Source organism: Cnephaeus nilssonii (genome assembly GCF_951640355.1).
Source record: "Cnephaeus nilssonii genome assembly, chromosome: 21".
In the NCBI taxonomy this organism is placed as follows: Eukaryota; Metazoa; Chordata; class Mammalia; order Chiroptera; family Vespertilionidae; genus Cnephaeus; species Cnephaeus nilssonii.
In genome coordinates this window covers 30,048,383-30,068,046 of record NC_137092.1, presented here as the reverse complement: position 1 = coordinate 30,068,046, position 19,664 = coordinate 30,048,383, and the positions used below count along the sequence as shown (strand labels likewise).

General features: G+C 38.7%; 1 protein-coding gene across 3 annotated transcripts in view; it reads right to left on the bottom strand.

Annotated features, from left to right (window-relative positions):
* LPGAT1 (lysophosphatidylglycerol acyltransferase 1) overlaps positions 1 to 19,664 on the bottom strand; it is a 60,456-nt gene that overhangs the window by 35,494 nt on the left and 5,298 nt on the right. The gene's annotated exons all lie outside the window — the stretch shown is intronic.

Here is a 19,664-nt window from a genome sequence, read left to right as displayed (position 1 = left end):
AATAGAGTGGAGCTCAAGAAAAGTCCAGCTGGTTCTATAAATATTGAGCTGTGTGGAAAGTCTTCTGGTCCCACATCTATATAAATAGATATTTCATAACCAAATATTTCTTTAATGCAATCTCTGCTACATAAATGGAAAACACTAGAGCCCTGGCCAGTGTGGCTTGGTTGCTTGGAGCGTTGTCTCGTGCACTGAAAGGTCTCAGGTTCCACTCCGTCAGGGCACGTACCCAGGTTTCCGGTTCGGTCTCTGATCAGGATGCATGCAGGAGGCAATCAGTTGATGCTTGTCTCTCCATGGATGTTTCTCTCTCTCTCTTTCTCTCTCCCCTTTCCTCTCTCTCTAAAATCAAATTTTAAAAAATGCTTTTTTTTAAAAAAAGAAAGAAAATACTAGTTACCTAGGGGAAGCATGTATGTAAATATAACTGCAAATGAAAATGCTTTTTACATAAACTGTATCTTACCTGTTTGCTTTTATATAAAGTGTGTTGGTTTAAATCTCAAAATATAAATTAAATTTAGAACCCTCTGTACTGGGTTGAATAGTGTCTCCCCATAATTTACATCTGTCCTAAATCTGTGAATTTGGCCTTATTTAGGAACAGGGTCTTTGCAGATGTAATCAAGTTAAGATGAGGACCTACTGGATTCGGGTGGGCACTACTAACCCTAAGTCCAATATGACTGTTGTCCTTAAAAGAAGAGGGAAATTTGGACACAGAGACACAGAAGAAGAACAACATGTAACAACGGAGGCAGAGATTAGAGTGATGTGTCTACAAGCCAAGATTGTGATAACCACCAGAAGGAAGCAAGAGGCAAGGAAGGATCTTCCTAGAGAGCCTTCAAAGAGAGCATGGCCTGCCAACACCTTCATTTCAGACTTCTAATCTCCAGAATTATGAGAGAATAAATTTCTGTTGTTTTAAGCCACTCAGTCTGTGGTGCTCTGCTATGGCAGGTCTCTGAACCTAATATGCCCCACCCACCTCAACCCCACTCATCCTTTCTCTTTCTTTTCCATTCCCCCACAAATTATCGGGTTTTTTTTTTTTTTAATCAAATATAGGAAAAGAACTGTATTATACTTTAAACACCTAAGACATTTTAAGAAACATCTATGTTCATCTCTATAATACTTTCAAAGTAAAAATCATCGAGTTAACCTACTACACATATTTTATCTCTCAGCCATAACTTAGCCATAATGTATTTTCAAAATAAATGTCAATTTACTAAGACTCACATGGCATACTAAATCAAACAAGTGAAGGTACTGGATCAACTTTTTATTAAGAAATTCTGATGTAGCAAAAAGTCATGTTTAATTTTGTAATAATTTAAATATAATTCAACAATAAACTTAATATCCAATATATATGGTATTCTTCTTCTACTATAGTTTTACCATACTATTATATACTTCAAAGATGACTGTTAGAGAGTTATATGACTAACAAAATCAAGATAAAATGCTTAAAGAGAAAAAAACATTTATTTTACGTATAAAGTAGCTATGTTCCTCAGAGCATATCCTGCTATTCCAGAACCAGTAAGTATAATAATGGAGCCATTATCTTAACCAAGGAATAGAAATATTTGCATGTTAAGAATTGAAGCTATGGATGCCTGCCAGTTCTCGCATTGAACTTGATTAGAAGAATAAAAATATTTTAACACACTGTTCTGTGAAATGAATTCTCAAAAAATAATTGGGTCATGTCCACTAGTTCCAAAGGGAATAAAGGAAAACTGAATAAAAACTGGAAGAGAAGTTTGCTAGTTGTAACAGAAATTTCAAAATTCTTGTTAAAAACCAAGGCCAAAGATGATCACCTACTACTACTACTATTGCTACTAAAACACACACACACACACACACACACACACACACACACACACTAAATCTTCCCCAAAATTTATAAACTAGAATTGGTCAGGACATTTTACATCTCAAAAAGAAAATTTAAAAAATAACAATTCATCACAAATTCCTTAAAAACAGTGAGGCTAAAGCCATTATACTGACCCACAAGACAGAATTAATGTGGAGAAGAAAGGTTTCTTAATACATGACCATTATAACTTATCTTTCAAAGTTCAAAAAAAAAAAATTATGCCCGCAAGCTGATGCCACAAACTATTTTCCCACCCTATACCTTGGTTTTCTCATTTATGAAACATTAATAATATCATTAATGCTACTCAAAACATTGTGAAAATAAATTAGACATAGTTGATAGAATCAAGAGATCCTGGTTAATTGGATTACATGAGAGTTGAAGTCACTTTTGAAATGACTATTAATTAAAAGAGTCATATGCCTACTCTGTCACGTACGATCAGGTATTCTAATATGAATAGTAAAGATTAAAGAACAAAATAGCACATGTAAGAATCTCACATAGCTCAAAAACTGTGGCTTTCAGCAGCCTACATGGAGGCAGATTGGACTGGATTCATCCGAAGTTAGAGGTTAGTAGAGCAAATGGGGCAAGATAAAAAGAGAATGAGAACATAATTAAAGGTGGCCATGAGAAGTAGCTTAAGATACTAATTAATGGAGGGGAGACTGGTGAGGAAAGGAGCCAAGCAAGGGGGTTATTAACGAAAAGAAATCGAAGGGAGGACTATTATAATGGAGGTATTTGATGCTATCCCCTATTTCCACCCTTACCCATCCCATTCAAACTCCCAGAAGTAAGGCCCAGACATTTTGAAAAAGCCCGCTTGGTGAATAGGATGTATACTTGTAAATAAGAACCGCTGGAATTGGATGAGCTTTGCTTTATTTTTTGTTTTTTTAAACAATTATACGAAACATACTAGGAAATCATGATCAGTGCCTCTTTTTTGGCACTTAAAAATTTAAGAGGTTTAACTTAAGGAGGCAAGGTTCAAGGTGTAGCATTTGAAAGGGTTGCTTAACTAAAAGAATTATATATATATATATATATATATATATATATATATATATATATATATATATATAATTAAATACTGATAATCTTAATAGAGAACATTTATAGAATGTTCACTACGTGCCAGGCATTTATAATTACTAACAGAAAATAATTTACATTATTATCTTATTTAATCTTCACAAAATTCCAAGTGTACAGATACCATTATACCCAATTTACAATCGAAGAAAATGAGACACAAAAGAGTAAGCAGTGTTTTCAATTATGCAGATAGGAAGTAGGGGAACTAAGATTCCAAACCACTGTATCATGCTGTCTCTGCTGGCTTGCTACAGGTCAGAGAACCCTGAAGATAGTAACTTGGATAAGTTGCTCACAGAGCCCCTGCAGCTGCCCATGATTATGCTAGGAAGTGAGATAGACAAGCCAAGTCCCAAAGTCCTCAACAAATAAGGTTGGTGAACAGCAGCAATAAAGAGGGATACAGAAGCATATGCCCAATAATTAAGTGTTTTTTGCACGATAGCTGAATAACAACCAGGTCTAAAGAGGCAATGGGTATCTAAGGGGAAAAAATCAACATTTTCTTTGGACGCAGATGCAGGTATCTTTCATTAACATGCTCAATACAGAATCAGCTCCTTACCCTAGCCTTCTCCATCTCAGCAAAGGGCACCATCACTCACCCAGTCAACTGAAGACAAAACCTAAGACCACCTTTGATTCCTCCTTTTCCTTAGTTCTCCACTCGATCCATCTTTAAATCATGTGGTCTCTGCCTCCAAAACCCCTCCTGCATCCTCTGTCCTTCTCTACTCTCAACCAACCACTAACTCCTTGTTGTACTTCTGCAGTGACCTCCTAACTAGTCTTCTTGCTTCCACTCTAACCACCTGCTTAAAAGAAAGCTTCAGAAAAGAGTTTCCAATTCAAAATACTAATAAAATCAAAATCATCACTGGCATGCATGAATTAAAGAAGAGCAGCAAAGTCAAAGGTACTAATTAGTAAGTAACTAACTGTTTTTGTTTTGCTTTTTTTAAAAAAGAACCAACATATTAAAACAAACTCAGAGATCAGATTGGTGGTTACTAGAGGGGAAGTGGGTGGGTATTGGACAAAAAGGGTAAAGAGGGTCAATTATACAGTGATAGATAATAACTAGACTTTTAGGGGTGATCAGTTTGTAGTGTATACAGATATTGAATTATAATGTTGTGAACCTGATCATCTTATATAATAAACAAACAAGTAAATAAATAAATAAAATAAACTTCCACTGTTTTCAAAAGGGGAGCTATTAATATCTTGAGGAAAACAATTGCTCCTGCAGTCATTAGAACTACAAAACTTTTAGCACCCAGCCAACAGTTTCTGTTACAATCCCCAAAACCCTACACATTTCCAAACATCCCACCCCCATCTCCATCCCATTTAAGAACCACTAAGTTAGAGAGCTCAAGATGAGTCAGGTCAATATAGGCCTGTGGTAAAATCAGAGTGAGGTTAAATAACAAATGAGAATAGTACAGACAACATGAGGCCTTAGCAAAAACTTGCTTATTGGAAACAGATCCTTCCCTCTAATGCCCACCCCTCACCCATTCAGCCCCAGGATATGGCAGCCAGGAGTTTGGAAGAGTCTTCTCTAGAAAATCTGACCAGCTCTAGAGAAAAGATCTAAAAATACTGACATCTAGCGCTCTCCAATGAAATATTCCAATCAGATTACCCTACAACTAGGCACCAGATTTCTGCATATCTATATATATAAAAGCCCAGCGACCGGAACGGCAGAATGACCGGAACGACCGGAATGACCAGTGGCTATGGCACGCACTGCGGCAGCCAACCAGCCTGATCCGGGCCCTGATTGGCCCTCCGCCCCCTGCCAGCCTGGCCCCCGATAGGTCCCCAACACCCTGATCGGGGGCAGGGCTGGCCAGCCAACTGCCTGTGGCCCCTACCCCTGGCTGGCCTGGCCTGATGAGCCCCCATCAGGGTGGGCCGGCCAGACCCCACCCGTGCACGAATTTGTGCACCGAGACTCTAGTTATCTTATAAACCACAGAAAGCCAGCAGGGGAAGGAACTAACATTATGTGGTATGGAGGGTTGGGCTGGGCTGTGGGGGTGAGGGAGAGTTGTTTTTTATTAAAGGGGGGGTATTTTTGTAAAAGATAAGAATGTCTTTAGTATCTTTATATCCTGGAAGTCAAGAGCAAAGATAAAAGGAGATAGTAGTTAGTGAAGTGAAGCAAGAGAGATGGGATCTTAGCTTTGGATAACTATAGATGGATGAGGGTACAGAAACTGGGGGAGGGAATAGAAAAAAGGGGGAGAGTCTCCAGATCACAGTCCCAGGCCACCAACCAAATCCAAGGCAAAGTGGGCAATGAGAGGAGTTAAAAACTGACCTAGGAAAGAGAAGAGTTCAGGAAATGATCATGAACATATATATATACTAAGTGGAACTAAGCTAGACAAAGTTGGGGGTGTCCCTTAAAATGAAAAAGCAGAAAGTAGTCATAAGCATTCACACCAACCAAATGCCCAAGAGGTCTTAAGCAAATAAATTCATAGTTGGAGCTAATACAGCCTCTGCTTTGAGGCTTGACCATATTCCCAAACTTTGAAATCTAGGCTAGTAAAGGAAGAAAGTACTAAGAATACAATCAAATGAGAAACTAATTAACTATATGACATAGTAGTACATTTTCCTATTTTGAAGAGCTTTCATTCATATTCTCTCAATTGCTGTAGCAGCTCTATAAGGCACACATGCCAGATATCAGTCTTACTTAGAGCTGAGGATAGAGACGATATTGTACAAGGTAATACTGTAAGTAAGCACGATAAACCTGACTGAAATCCTGGTCTGTTGACCCCTGAAACCAAAGCATACATAGCTCCTGTCTAAGGAGAATACCAACCATTCAACTAAAAGGGAAGTGTGCTAAGTTTTCATGGCATAATGAAAACAGCATGGGCTTTCGCGTAGACCTTTGTTCAAAGGTAGCTCTGTCTCTCGCTAGCTTTACCACCCACCAAAGCTCTATCACCCAAATTATTTAACTTCCACCGGTCTTCGTTATATATAATAATGGGGTGGATAGTCCCTTCCTCTGAGGGCTGTTTTCAGAATTTAATAAGAAGCCACGTGAAAGCACTTGCCTAAAGGCCTGGTGCATCAGGTACTCGATCAAAGTAAGTTAAGGTACTCTTCTCACTGGAGGCATTATCCGTTATCTATGGTTTGCACAGAACTTAGTCTCCTTGCTACAGAATGAAGCAGAAAGGTGTGGGAAAGGCTTTTCTTTTCTTTTCTTTTCTTTAACAGTAAGTCTTATCAAAAGATAAATAGTTCCTAAAGGAATCAGAAAAACTAACTCAGAAAGCAAACTATAAACTGAAGTATCTAAGGTCACAACAAGAAAACATCATTTCAAGATTGGTATTAATAGGATGATGAATGTAAGAACATGACACAGGGGAGAGAAGAGAAAGACCAGATACTTAGAATACACTATACACTGAGCATGGAGTTCAAACCCAGAGTCCATGAGGTCCATATATGAACTTCAGAGAGTTATAAGCCCCTTGAAATTGTTTGTAAAGTTGTCAGCATGTGCAAAGGTGCTGTGGTAAACCAAAAACTACATGGCACCTCTACCCACAAGATGTCCATGTCAAATCCCCGGAACTTGTGAATGTTACTTTATATGGTAATATATGTGATTAAATTAAGGATCTTGAGAGGAGGAGCTTATTATGGATTATGTGGATGGGTCCAAAATCAATGACAAGTGTCCTTATAAGAGACACACCAAAGAGAGGAGGGGTAATGTGACTCCAGAGATAGACTGGAGTGATGCAGCCACAAGCCCAGGAAAGCTGTAGCTACGAGAAGCTGGAAGAGGCAAGGCATCTCCCCCGAGAGCCGCTGGCAGGATTGCTGACACCTTGACTTGAATTTTGGGTCTCCAGAAATATGAGAGAATAAATTTCTGTTGTTTTAATCACTTCTGTAGTAATGTGTTATGGAAGTCATAGGACATCAATACAGGTGCACTTTTCGGGGGGTGGGGGGGATGGCACATAACTTTCATCTGATTCTAAAGAGATTCTTATGAATCCCAAAAGGTAAAACTACCATTGTAAAGGATAAAGAAAAACTGTCTATCAACAAAGGAACTAGAAAACTTTTTCAAAACCTGCAGAACAAGATGTTACTTAGATAAGATCCCATAGTTCATAAATGTTGAAATAAAAAACTAATAAGCTATCCTTTGACATCTAATCCAAAATTCACTGCATTACCTCCTGGAGTTCAACTCTATGAGTGCACTAAAAGGCAATGATTCCCAAACAACTAAAAAGCTTGTTTAAAATAGAGGCTCCCAGATTTCATCCAGATGGACTGATTCAGAATCTCTAGGGCAGAGGAGATTCTCTGGTAATTGAGATGTGCAGACAAAGTGACACTACGACTATAAAGCAGAGGTCAGTAAACTTTTTCTATAAAGGGTCAGATTGTAAACATTTTAGGCCATGCAGGTTAAGAGGCAAGATGGAGGATATCAGATAGGTATTTACGTAACAAATTTGTTTTCCAACCAATTTCCAAAAATCATATTGACCAAATTCAAAATATAAAAATAATTGAATATAGTAGTCTCCCCCTAATCCATGGGGGATACATTCCAAGACCCCCGGTGAATGCCTGAAACCATAGATAGTACCAAACCCTATATGCACTGTTGTTACCTATACATACATAGTTATGATAAAGCTTGATTTAGAAATTAAGCACAGTAAGAGATTAACAACAATAACTAATAATAAAATAGAACAATTGTAACAACTTTCTGTTATAAAAGTTATGTGAGCCCTGGCTGGTGTGGGTTAGAGTAGAGCATCGGCCCCTGTACCAAAGGGTCTCAGGTTCAATTCCCGGTCAAGAGCACATACCTGGGTTGCAGGTTCAATCCCTGGCCTCAGTCAGGGTATGTAGAGAAGGCAACCAATCAATGCATCTCTCTCACATCCATTTTTCTCTCTCCCTCTTCCCTCCCTTCCACTCTCTCTAAAAAATCAAAGGGAAAAAATATCCTCTGGTGAGGATTAACAACAACCACAACAAAAGTTATGTGAATGTAGCCATTATTAAGTAAAACAAGGGGGACTTGAAAATTAGCACTGTGATAGGACAACCGTCAATCTGATAACTGAGATGGCTACTAAGTGACTAACTGGCAGTTAGTTGGGTTATACACAGCATGGATACGCTGGACAGAGAGGATTTATATCAGGAAGATGCAAGATTCCATCACGCTACTCAGAATATTGTGCAATTTAAAACTTATTAATTGTTTATTTCTGGAACTTCCATTTAATATTTTTAGACTGTGGTTGACAGCGGGTAACTGAAACCAGAGAGTGAAACCGTGAAAGCAAAACCGTGGAGAAGGGTGGACTATGTACAGCTTTCTACAGTACAGGTCTACTAGAGAAGATGGAATTCTTTTGGGGAGGGATAACATTTCACTTAACTGGGGTTCAAAGTTAGTTTTTCCTATCATCAAATGGTTCAAAAATGGTGATCTGTAAAAACCTCCAGAACTGGAGAGGATTTACAAAACAAATAGGCAGTGGGCGGGATTTGGCCCAAGGGCCACAACTTACCAACCACGGTAGAAAGGTATTTAAAAAAAAAAAAGGAAGAACAACTCCTGCCCTTAAGTGATTGACAAGTTAAATAGACAGGAACAGCAAAGGTAAAACAAGAGTGAAAAACAGGAAGCAATTTTTTTTATGAATGTTTTGTCATAAAGCAATGAGTCTTAACCATTTCAATTATGAACAGTGTTTTTAATGTCCAAATCTGTATCAGACATCTACAATAGCAGTTCTTTTAGCATTGAGTGAAAATATCTACAACTAAAAGCAACTATAAAGTCTATAATGCTTTTAAGAGATTTCTTATTAATCAAACAAGCAGCTACTTATATTTGAAAAATATTAACATATATTTACAACACATAATTTATTCATCCACAGATGACATTTCATATGTACATAGATAGATTCCTGACCCTCTGAAGAACTATGAAGCACTACAAGAAATCACAGCCCAGCCCTAGCCGGTTTGGCTCAGTGGACAGAGCGTCGGCCTACAGACTGAAGGGTCCCAGGTTCAATTCTAGCCAAGGACACATGACTGGGTTTCGGGCTCAATCCCCAGTAGGGGGTGTGCAGAAGGCAGCCGATTAATGATTCTCTCTCATCATTGATGTTTCTAGCTCTCTATCTCTCTCCCTTCCTCTCTGAAATCAATAAAAATATATTTTAAAAAAGAAAGAAAAAAAAGCAATCACAGCCCAAAGGTTAGGAACCACAATTATAGAGTAGATGCGAAAGAAGGAAAGAGAAGAAACTGAAGGAGTGGAGAGTGATATCAAAGGGTTAGATAAGTAGGTAGGAATTTTCAGAGAAACTGAAGAAAAGATCTTAGGGAGAGGAAGAATATCAGAGAAAAAATGCAGAGGGGCTGAGGGGGAGCAGCCTTACTAAGTAAGAATTCAGAACAGGAGCAAATTATGCAGGCACCGCCTGCCTCCGCCACCAGGGCCAACATTTAAGTGCTCTCTTGCCCTGATAAGTGTTAGTTATCTCATTAAATCTTCACTAAGAATAGTTCCCTAAATACTTTATTAATGTAAGTGTCCCCAGTTTCATCAGGTACAACTCCAAGTGGTTCGACATCTCGACTTTTCCATCCTATCCTATCTAATAATAAACAAATATGCAAATTGACCGCACCTTCGCTACGCCCAAGCCACGCCCACCAGTCAAGCCACGCCCACCAACCAATCAGGACGAGTATGCAAATTACCCCAACAAAGATGGCGGCTGATTTGCATATCAAGACAGCGTAGAAAGAAGCCAAGAGCTGCAGAAGGGAGCAAAGCTGCGGAGAAGCAAGCAAGCCAGGGGGAGGAGAAGGGAGGAGCGGAGGCGGGGCCGGGGGAGAAGGAAGTTGAGCAGGCGGGGCCGGGGGAGAAGGGAGGAGCGGAGGTGGGGCCGGGGGAGAAAAGCAGGGGGGCTGGCGAAGAACGTGGGGCGGGGGACAAGGGAGGAGAGCAGGCAGGGTGGGGTACAGTGCAGCAGGAAACCCTATTGCAGGATTTTTCCTGCAACGGGAACGCTAGTCTTAAAAATAAAAAAATGTAAAAAGCCTTCTCTTGACTTAATTTCTCTCCTGCAACTATCACCCTCTATTCCTTCAGAGCCAAACTTCTGGAAAGTCATACGTTCATGTCTGCATTTTATCTTCTCCCATTCATCGTTTATCTCCAACCCACTCCAATCTAATTTCCACTTCTACCACCTCAATGAAGCTGTTCTTGCCAAATGCAACAAAGGGTAAGTCAGCTCTCATCCTATAAAACAAACTCTCAGCAGCATTCATCAGACCGCCGCCCTGACACACAACTGAATTCTGACATGACATTCCTAGGGCAGGCATTCCTTCTACTTCCCCACTGTTCCTTCTTAGACTCCCCCATCCTCCAAACGTCGGGATCCTCTGAGTTTGATCCTGGGCCTCTAATCACTCAGCACTTACAATCTCCCTAGGTGATCTCATCCATCTCCATGGCTTTAAATACTATTGGTAATTTCCCAGTCTCCTTTTCTGACTCAGGTTTCTCTTCTGAGTTCCAGACTTCATACCCATATGTTTACTTCAGAGCTCCACTTAGATGCTTCTCAGCTATCCTATGCTAAATTTGTATCTTTCCTCTCCATGTTACTCCTCTGGGCTTCCCTAACCACCCAGCAGCTCATACCAGAAACCTCATGGTCATCCTTGTCACCTACCCTTCTGTAACAGAATGAAATGCTGGGCCTCTGTGTTTCCATTTATGCAAGCCTAATTTGTTCCCATGGCCTTCAGGTTAATAGCTTCTTGCATATAGACATGCTAATCATTAGAGCAATTCTGCTTGCAGCTTGAGTTTTACAATAATAGCCCCTTACCACAAGGTGCCTCTCCCGAGGAGATGAAGGGAGTATGTACAAAAATAATGATTATGTATCAAAGACTTGCAGGAAACTCATGACCAGACTCATATCAACTTGAGTCAATAGACTAAGAACAAAGAAGGTTCACAATCTTCCTCAGACCCCTGCTGACGCCCAACTGTTTGCAGATGGCAAGCACCTCTTGCCCTCCCCTTTACCCTTTCCTTGACATAAAAGAAGCCTAAACTCTGTACTTTCTTAAGATGGATTTGAAGCACCACTACGTCTCCCCCCCATCTTCTCAGTTGGTGCCTTCTTGGTCAATAAACTTTTCCATATGCCAAAGTCGGACATTTTGAGTTTTGGTCTTTCGAAGTGTCGGGTACACTGACTTGGGTCTGGTAAGACTTCTACTGCATGCTCTATGTCCAATCCCTCAGCTAGTTCCTACAATTTTCCTCCTATAAAACTCTTCAATTAGTTCACTTATTTCCATCTCCACTGCCATCACCAGTGGTCAGCAAACTCATTAGTCAACAGAGCCAAATATCAACAGTACAACAATTGAAATTTCTTTTGAGAGCCAAATTTTTTAAACTTAAACTTCTTCTAACGCCACTTCTTCAAAACAGACTCGCCCAGGCCGTGGTATTTTGTGGAAGAGCCACACTCCAGGGGCCAAAGAGCCACATGTGGCTTGCAAGCCGCAGTTTGCCGACCACGGACCTAGACCAAGCAACTATCACCTCACCTGCCTAAGGTGACCATTTTCCAGAGGGTATCCCTTGCACACTCTCAATTCTCTCTGATCCATTTCCACGAAGTCCGCAAAGTATAGAATTACAAATATGAATCTGATCTCACGATCCCCTTAGTTAAAATCATTGAATGGTTTCCTCTTAGTATAAATTTCAAAATCCTTAATATGCACTTTAAAAGCCTCAATGGATTTGGCCTTATCAACTCCCCATCACAACCACCCTACTCCTCTCCTCATTCACTCCATACTGCAGTCAATCTAGCCTTCCCTTGTTCCTCAAACATGACAAATCTCTTTCATCCTCTGTATACTCTGCCCCTTACCCAGCATCATCTGGTCAACTCCTACTTATTCCTTAGTTCTATCTCAATACCACTTTCTCAAGGAGGCATTCCTCCCTGACACCACTCATTTCCAGATTAAGCCCTCTGTTACTTAATTGCATAGCCCCTATACTTGTTCTTCGTAGCCCTTCTCACAGTTGTGATTATGTGGTTATCATGTGACTCCTGTTGTCTCCCACACAAAACAGCCAACTACAGAAACACAGGAGCTGTGCTGTTTTGTCACTGTTCTCCCACCACCAGCACAGGGCTTGACAGAGAAGGCACTCAAATATTATTAGAATAGGTGACTGAATCAATTAGAAGACAGTTAAACATAAATTGCTCTGAAGCATTTCATAATGATGAAACTGAGGCTCAGGAGTTACTTAACTAGCTCAAAGTTATACAACTAGTAAGTGGTGGTGGCAGGACCCAAACTCATATTAACTCAATAGTCAATTTTTAAAAATATATCATATTATCTCTAATATCATATTTAACTTAGCAGTATCTATTCTTCATTAAAAATACAACATCTTTATATAAGTATTTCGGGCTTAAAATGGTTTTAAATGATTATTTCAGTTTTAAAATAAATGCCCAATTCAGTCTCTCATGTACAAAAAACAATTCTATCCCACTCACAAAAGCAGCCTGCCACTCATTAAAAATGACCCTTGTTCCTTATCCATGTAATCTATACTTTATTCTACAAAATAAATGTAGCTTCCAGTTAATTTTCATCTCTGGAAGGACCTCAATTAACTTTAAAAAATGGAACCATCACATTAGGGGAAAATGTGCATATTGATTTCCATTTTCTAGAAAACTTTTTGCAGGTCTCTTTTGGAAACATATTTTATAGTAAACTTAACTATTCCCCAAGCCATCCATCAAAATAAAATCTATGCCAAAAATCCTTTTGGTAGAAATTAGTCTAAATCACATTCTCTAGCACAGTATTTTACAAATTAATAACTTTGCTAACTGGCAGTAGGTAGTCAATAAACATTTGGTTGATCAATCACACAAGATACTCCTACAACTAATGTTCTATTTTCTTGAGAAAGCAAATATTGTTATTAACAATAACTCCTAGTGAAACACATAACTACGTAGTAAGCATTTCTTCAACATAGAGGTAGGAAGGGGTCATTTAACCCATTATAAATTTTTTAAAAAAAACTATTGTCAGTGAACATTTTTAAATCCAAAATAAAGTTAAATTAGGATTTCTGATTCATGACCTAATTATTATTGAAGTCATAATATATAACAAAATATATTGCATGAGAATATCATGACTTTTTAAATAATTAAAATACAACAAAGTATACTTAACACTCAAAACTTATTACAACACTATAGTAATAAAAATAGTGTGGTGCTGGCATAAAGAGATAAATATACAATCAAAGAAATAGAATTAAGAGTCCAGAAATAAACCCATATGGCCAACTGATTTTTAACAAAAGTACCAAGATCACTCAATGTGGAAAGAATAATTTTTTCAACAAACTATGCTAGGACAACTGGATATTCTCATGCAAAAGAAGGGAGTTTGGACCTCTACCATATGCCAGAGAGAAAAATTAACGCAAAATGGATCAGAGACTTAAATATAAAAGCTAAACTCTTTAAAGAAAACATAAGTGTAAATCTTCATGACCTTGGTTGGATTAGGCAACAGTTTCCTAGATATGACATCAAAAGCACAAGTAACCCAAGGAAAAATAGATGTGGTATAGATACGGAAAAATAGATACTGAAGATAGAATCTTGTAATTCAACTAGAGGCCCAGTGCACGAATTCGTGCACAGGTAGGGTCCCGAGGAGGGGGGGGCGCCAGGATGCAATTGGCCCTCCAGGTGGGCGGTGGGACGCCCTTGCCGGCCCGGGATCTGGATCAGACCTGCTGACATTCATGGTGGTTGTCGGGAGCCACCTGGAGTCCGCTTTTATATTGTTTCTTCCTTGCTGAGTGTCTAGGGGAGGGGAAGCGGCTGTGGGGGGTGTGCAAGAGGCAACCCATAGATGTTTCTCTTTCATGGATGTTTCTCTCTCTCTCCCTTTTTCTCTCTCTCTCAAATCACATTTTTTAAAAAGACAAGCAACCTCATTTAAAAATGGGCAAAGGATTTTAACACATTGCAGACCAGTAGTTTTATTGCTAGCTTTACCGAGTAGCCAGATAAGTTTCTATTGAACGAGTACAAAAAATGTTTTACATAAATGTTAAAGGCACGCCTTAAAATTAAATACCCATTGCATTTTGAAGTTATTACATGTTCTTACAAGCTAATATCTTTTTAAAGTATGATACTTTGTAAAACACTGTAATATGAAAACACGAGAATTCTCGTGATCCGTCCGCAATTTAATAGACATTTTTCCAGAGGTACAAATGGCTAATAAGCACATGAAAAGATGCTCAACATCATTAGTCATTAGGGAAATGCAAATCTAAACCACAATGAGCTACCACTTCACTTCCATAGGATGGCCAAATTAAAACTACAAAAACCCAGAAAATAAGTATTAGTGAGGATGTAGAGAAATTGGAACTCTTCTAAATTGGGAATGTATAATGGGACAGCTGCTATGGAAAACAGTTTGGCAACTCCTCAAAAAGTTAAACATAGAATTATCATATGACCCAGCAATTTGACTCCTTAGGTCCAAGAGAATTAAAAACATATGCTCAAACAACTATGTGCCAACAAGCTGGACAATATGAATGAAATAGACCAATTCCTAGAAAAATACAAACTCCCAAAACGAAATCAGGAAGAATAAAAAAACCTGAATAGGCCAATAACAATTGATGAAATAGAAGCAATAATCAAAAAACTCCCACCAAACAAAAGCCCAGGCCCGGATGGCTCAACAGGGGAGTTTTATCAAACATTCAAAGAAGAACTAACACCTATACTCCTCAAACTATTTCAGAACATCCAAGAGGAAGGAACACTTCCAAACTCTTTTTATGAGGCCAGCATTATCCTAATTCCTAAACCAGATAAAGACACTACAAAGAAAGAGAATTACAGGCCAATATCCCTGATGAACATAGATGCCAAAATCAACAAAATATTAGCAAATCACACCCAACAATATATTAAAAAGACCATACACCATGATCAAGTGGGATTTATTCCAGATATGCAAGGGTGGTACAATATTCGCAAATCAATAAACATGACACATCACATAAACAAGTTGAAAGACAAAAATCACATGATCATATCGATAGACGCAGAAAACGCATTCAACAAAATCCAACACCCATTTTTGATAAAAACTCTCAGCAAAGTGGGAATAGAGGGAGCATATCTCAACATGATAAAGGCCACATATGACAAACCTACAGCCAATGGGCAAAAACTAAAACCATTTCCCCTAAGAGCAGGAACAAGACAGGGATGCCCACTTTCACCACTCCTGTTCGACATAGTTCTGGAAGTGCTAGCCATAGCAATCAGACAGGAAGAAATAAAAGGCATCCAAATTGGAAAAGAAGAAGTAAAACTGTCATTATTCACAATGACATGATATGGTACATAGAAAACCCCACAGACTCCATCAAAAAACTACTAGACTTAATAAATGAATTCGGCAATGTAGCAGATACAAAATTAACACTAAGAAATCTATCGCTTTCTTTATACACCAATAATTAACTCACAGAAAGAGAATCTAAAAAAACAATCCCATTTACTATTGCAACAAAAAAACTAAGATACCTAGGAAAAACATATGTTTACACAGAGACTTATACATGAATATTCATAGCAGCATTATTTACAATAGCCAAAATGTGGAAACAAACCAAATTTTCATAATTGATAAATATATAAACAAAGTGTGGTCTATCCATACAACGAAATATTATTCAGCCATACAAAGGAATGAAAGACTGACATGTTACAATATAGACACACCTTGAGAACATTATGCTAAGTGAAAGAAGCCAGACTCAAAAGACCATATATTGTACGATTCCATTTATATGAAATGTCCAGAATAGGCAAATCCATAGAGACAGAGCATAGATTAGTGGTTGCCAGGGGTTAAAGAGAGGAAGAAATGGGGAGTCACTGCTAATGGGTAAGGGTGTGTGTGTGTGTTTTTTTTTTTTTGGGGGGGGGGAGGGTGATTAAATGTTCTGGAATTAGTGAGTGGGGAGGATGGTTGTATAATCTTGCAAGTATAATAAAGACCACTTAATTGTACATTTTAATATGGTGAATTCCAAGGTGTGTGAATTATATCTCCTTTGGGTAGATAGGCAAAAAACATCAAATCATAAGGAAAAATTCAAGCTGGCTTCACACATCTCCATGACAACATTTAATGCCAACAGACATTTTTACAACACCTGTAAGAAAGAAAAAGTAAGCCAAGGATTTTATTGCCTGCTAAGATGTCCTTTGAGTATAAAGCAATTAAAACAAGTTCTGAAAATGTTGTAAAAATAATATTCCTATGTTGTTCTCATGATTCCTTATTGAGAAACTACTAGAGGATGAACTTTAGCCAACTGGGAGAGTCTTCATCAAAAGTGCTTGGGTCAGCACTATATATATTTAACTGAATAGTTAAAACTAGACCAGAAGGAGATAAGGGTAATAAAATAAAACATAAATATTATAGGCCATAACAAAATATAAATGCAAGTAACAAAAACTGGAAGGAGGGAGAGAGTGAGCAGGGAGCAGGAAGTATAATAAGCTTACTGATTACCTTGATGTAACAGCTGAGAGTAAATGGATAGCCTTAAAGCTCACAAAGCAAGTAGTGTAAGTATAAGCAGACATAATAGTGCAAATTCAAATATATTATGAATAAATATTATTGACTATTGACTAAAATGGGTGATGGAAATGAGAAAGAGGAAGAGAGGAGGATTTAAAAAGAATTTTACCTTTGTTTATCGAAAGACAGCTAATAGTTACTATCAATAGAGAACTAAAGCTATCATATAAAGTAACTAAGAAGACAAATATACAAGCCTTACTAAATATCAGAACAATAAAAAAGCAAAGAAAAACAGACTATACAGTGAAAGACTTAAAATTTATATATATAAAAACAGAAAACAAAAAACAATGACAGAGCACAGATAAAACATATCTGACATATCAATAAATGTAAATGGATTCAACTCATTAAAAGAGATTTTCAAATTGATTTATAACACAAAACCTAATTCCATACTGATTATTAGAGACATATCTAAATCAGTCATTTAAAAAGTTCAAAAACAAAGGATGGGCAAAGATATACCAAGCAAATGTAAACAAAAAGAAAGTAGGAATTGTTTCACCAGCTCTTTATCTGAATCCAGAATCCGAAGTCTTACCTACTACAAATACTGCTTCATAAGCTTCTGTAATACTGCACGTAGGTATGTGTGCATGAATGTATATTTCCAAAAGAAAAGCTATCTAAAATAAATGACTCAATTATATTTCATCTTTGAAATAAAGCCACTTAGCAAATTTGAAGTACCACCAGGCTGCTGAGTTTAAAGCATCTCTCTATATATAAAAGCCTAAGTGACTGTTATGACCGAACGACCGGAACGACCAGAACCAGTTGACCAGCCACTATAATGTGCACTGACCACCCGGGGGCAGACGCTCAATGCAGGAGCTGCCCCCTGCTGGTCAGTGCGCTCCCACAGCCAACCTGCTGTGGCCCCTTCCCCTGGCTGGCTGGCCAACCTCCCACGCAGCCCCTCCCCCCCCCCCCCCGCCAGCCAACCTCCACGGCCCTTCCCCCCGCCCGCAGCCCCCCTGATGGGCCCCGATGGGGGGGGGGCTGGCCGGCCAACCTCCCGCGGTCATTCCCCCCCCCCCCCCCCCCGCTGGCTGGCCCCCAGATAGGCCTCGATTGCCAGCCAGGCCGAGGGACCCCACCCATGCACGAATTCATGCACCGGACCTCTAGTTTAGTAATATTTACCTTTAATGGTATATTTTCTATATAAAAATCAAAACACTGTACTGAAAACTCCTCAGCTGAATTTATGTCAAGATCAGTTTCCAACCTAACATCATACAGTAACTCCTCACTCTAATGAGTCTATCATCAAGCACTCAAAAATTAAAATTCCAGTTGGACTGTTGTTCTCTTACAGAGTAGAGACTTAAGTAGGATTTTTACCACGTACAGTACACTAAAAATACTTCCGTTGAAGCGACATGTTTTTAACTTCTTCCAGAAACCCAGACATAATAGAAGCTCAATAAAGGTGTGTTAAGTTAGCAAATGTGTTATTATAGGATATGTATTTATATGTGTGTGTGTGAAAAACATGACCAGTTTTGGATTTATATTTGGGGATTGCAATACCTGGGTATCAGACCTTTCAGGAAGGTAAGCAGCTAGAGCACCTCAGCTGGGGCCAAGAAAGAAAGAAGGGATCGTTCAACAAACGTGTAGACACTATGGAGCACTCCGCGAGCATCAGGCACCAAGCTGGGCTCCAGGGTTAAAAAGCGGACCACGTCTCCAGTGTGCACAGAGCAGGTAAGGCTCTCACCCCCACCAGTGAGTCAAAGCCAGATCAAGACATCTGACTCCCAGAGTTGAAAATTGCAGTGTTCTTTCCCCTTGAACAATGCCTTTCAAATGCTGACAGGGCTCACAGTAAAACAATACATTCAGTAGCACTACCTGGTACAGATACACACATTTCTGATCTTTTCTATTTAACTCTATTGTATTTTACTTTTTAAAAATGTTCATCTTGACACACTAAATTGGTTTGTGACTCAAAGTGGAAAAATACTGCTCTAGAAGATATATTTTTTACATTTCTCTAGAATTTCAAGGTCAGATATAATTCCAAATATTTTTTTTTCCTCACAGGGTAGATTTGTATCCCAGTAAAAAACACTATCAAATAATCAACCCACAAAGACTAACATAGAGCCATGACAGCTGTCACTTGGGGAGTAGGAGGAAGCTAAACCTAATCTCCATCAGCTTTCCCTAAAACCATCCAAGTAAATACCCACTCTAAGAGAAACAGCATTTGCTAAGCAAAAATAGTTTGGTGGCAAGTGCCCCGACAACCCCAGCTCCCTTTCAGCTAGACCAGTGGTCGGCAAACTGTGGCTCACGAGCTGCGGTTTGCCATTCTGTTGACTAATGAGTTTGCGGACCACTGAGCTAGACTATGGCCCAAAAGACTCATCCTATATAGAAATTCTGGTGCGTCCAGTTACAATGAATATTTTTTAAACAATTTTGTGTAAGAGACTTTAATTAAATGTGTTTGGATGGGGAACAATGAATTTATTAAAATAAGTGAATGAGAATCAAAATAAACTATTTTAAATAAACACATTTTGTTTTTAAAAATTCTCTCTGAAATTTGCCAAAGTTCACTTAAGTTGAGGGGAGAGACGTGTACTGATTTATCACAGATCTGAATAAAGCATAAAGAAGTGGATCATTCACTAAGCTAATACCTCTTTTGGTGTGCCCTTGAAATATTAGAGCAAAAGCAGTATACACGTTTTCCTCAACGTGAGGTATTTCTACAGCCTTTCCCACTAAAGGAAATGCAGTACCAACAAGCATCACTATTTAGTCTCAAGCTAGATATGAACAA